This window comes from Nannospalax galili, unplaced genomic scaffold, assembly GCF_000622305.1.
Source record: "Nannospalax galili isolate Female #2095 unplaced genomic scaffold, S.galili_v1.0 scaffold704, whole genome shotgun sequence".
Classification (NCBI taxonomy): Eukaryota; Metazoa; Chordata; class Mammalia; order Rodentia; family Spalacidae; genus Nannospalax; species Nannospalax galili.
In genome coordinates, this window is record NW_008352394.1 from 906,069 (window position 1) to 909,051 (window position 2,983).

The following is a 2,983-nucleotide window of genomic DNA, read 5'->3' on the forward strand; positions in this document are numbered from 1 at the left end:
TGTGGCAGTAAACTTTTTCCAAGCAAAACAAAAGCAACAAAACAAAACCAAACCAAGAAAAAATACTTTGTAATTTGTTCCTGTGATAAGGAAAAAGTGAAAACTTAATGGAATCACAACAATCAATATAAGGAAAATAAAGTTGTAATAGGATGTATGTTGCTTAATGTTTAAAAAGTAGAGCTTTGCTATTGGCTTGGTTCTTTGGACAGTGCTTGATTTAACAAATGGCAAGGAAACTCATCCTAAAGCCTGGCTATCCGCAGCCAGCGGCACCACTCAAACACACTGCACACACATCACTGGGTATTCGATGTCCCTGGTGGGATAGCGTTTTATTATTGCTGTTGGTGTGGGTGCAGTACAATTTCCTCAGCAAACCCAGCAAGAACTTTATAAACAGAAAACAAAACCACAAAATCTAAAAAGTAAACACAGACTCTGTGTCAGCACACTGGCATGAAAATACATCCGCAGTGGGGCTCAAACCTCAGGATCAATCCTTATTGGAGATGCACATCTAACTCACGGTATCTTCTTGGGAGTAGGCCAAAAAGAACAGAAAACTCCACTTTAAAAAGTTTCTTTTCTCTAGACGTTTTTTCCTGAAAGTTTGAAAGGGAGGAGTCTGCAAGCTGGGATTTCAGTCCTCCTCATCTTCTCGTTGAAGTCATCATCGACATCATTATCCCCCCAATGTAGGAAACCGGGGTCTCCACCCTGGAGCCGCTGTATTGGGACCAACTGGAGCTTGCGGCCAGCATCCGATTCGCGCCATTGCTCAAATCACTGGTGCAAAGCCTTGTGCCATCAACGTGTCAAACACCCTACCAATGGATCCCTGAGCCATTTCTGTCACTTAAGGTTCTAGAGCTTTTGGTACCAAACTTCTCGCCATCTTGAGGTCTTCAGGAGAACAATGCCCTGATTCCAGCTTGCACGCCATGCCCATGTGCTTGAGCACCTCGATGTCATCACGGATCTAAAAGGTGTTGTTGAAGTTAAACAGATACTCGAATTTGTCGTTGGAGATGCTGCAGTTGATGACGGTCTTCCTGCTGGTGTTAACAATGATGAAGACAGGGTTGGGGGCGGGCAGTGGCCTGCTCCGCTTGGCGGTTTCTCTGCACCAAGTTCTTGAAAGCAAGTAGCTGCAGGATGAGCTCCTGGAGCTGAGACTGCTTCTGCTTGATCCTCTCCAGCTTCCGCTGCCTCTCCACCTCTAGGTCCTGGCACTCCTGAGCAGCGTTGGTGGGCAAGCGGATCCGTTTGATCTCCTCCTTCTCCTTGGAGATGATGTTCATGACCATCAGCACATTTAAGGCATCATAGACCACCGCCAGATGTTCTTCTGGTCATAAGCTGATTCATGTGGTAGGATGTGGTTGTCGGCAGCGCTGGGACCAGCTCATCAGCTAGCTACCTCATTGTAGGAGGCAGTCCTCTTCTTCTGCACCTTCTTGTACACCTTTATGCAGAAATGCAGGCACTTGCCATTCTTCTCTCCTTTTCTGTTCGCTTCCCAGTAGACCAAGGTGAGGAGTGGGACGGCTTGTTCTGGAACACAGTGAGTGTTGGGGGCGTGTGGGCTTCATACTATCATAGTGTTTGATGCCAACTGCAGGTCTCTGAGGTGTGCCAATCATCACTTGCTGTGTGATGTTGACATTGGACTGTCCAAAGGCTTTTGGCAGTAGCTGCTTTCCAAGTGTGTTCACTGTAGATGGGTGGACAGCCGCTAGGGATACCACACATCTTTTGCCATGTTACCATATCCAGGAAATCAAAGCTGTAACTGCACATCCTCCACAGAAGAAACTGAACTTACCCTGGGCAGAGCATGACATGTGGGCTACACTGTTGCTTTCCTTTTGTTTCTTTCAATGGCATTTGGATTACTAAACTGTTTCACTAAAAATGTCAGGCATCTTTTATAAAAAAGTTGCCAGAATATCCAAGATAGCAGATCTATAGTTGAAGCCATGTATCCTAGTTTTCTATCTCAGCAGACGGTGGTGTTTTGTATTAATGTTTTGTTTTCAAAACATTAACTTTTACTTCCTAACGTTTATGGGGTCTTTTGCTGAAAATATGCACAAGCCCACTCGGTTTGTTCCATAGGGTGTCAGGTGAGTTCAGTGGCGCAGAAGCGACTACTCACCCACAAGCATTTTATTTTACAGGAAATGCTCAACTTAACCCAGGGCTATAAATCTTACCAGGAGTGAAACCACCATGTTGAGCTAAGCTGACACGCAGCTCATCTGCATCCAGCTTTCCATGAGTCCCAGGTTGCTGAAGGGATGGGATGGTTGGGAGGGACCAGGAGTTCAGGCATTCTATGTGGGAGGGTTTTACCAAGCCTGGAAAGCCACTGCCCTGCTGTCCTCCCAGGCTATGCTCTCTCTAATCTATGTACTTCTGTTTACATTACATTTACTAACTTGAAGTTCTCCTTTGTCTGTTTTGGACTGACTTATGTCCTCTCAATTTATATTTTGAATTCTTAACTACTAATAATGACTTTATTTGGAGATAGGAACTTTAAATAGGTCATTTAAGGATAAATGAGGTGATGGAATTGGGTCATAATTCAGTAAGACTGATTTCTTATATGCATTTTTACATGACAGTGCCACAGGCATTCCAGCTGTAGCAGGATCTGTGGTTTGGGATAGCATGGCTTCACAGTGAAGTGCTGCCTGGATGGTCAGCAGGGGTAGGTTGATGGTAGCTAGCAAGCAAGTTGCTCTTGGCTTCATAGCAGTGACCGAAGTGGGCTCAGGCTTCTATAGTGACCTGGCAATACTCTAGAGGAGAATTTATGCCTGATAGTTTTCCTGTTTCTTGAACATTCCAAAGACTGAGCTTCTGAACAAATCTAAGTAGGAGGCATGTTTATACCATAAAACTTCTATCATTAGGAGGAGAACAACTTGTGGCAGGGTAACTAGGGAGACAATCCCCACTCCAGGAACCAAAA

General features: G+C 44.9%; 1 pseudogene; it reads right to left on the reverse strand.

Moving 5' to 3' along the window:
* Positions 1 to 591: 591 nt before the first annotated feature.
* The window catches only part of LOC103747097, an 86,428-nt pseudogene continuing 84,036 nt past the window's right edge, over positions 592 to 2,983 (reverse strand).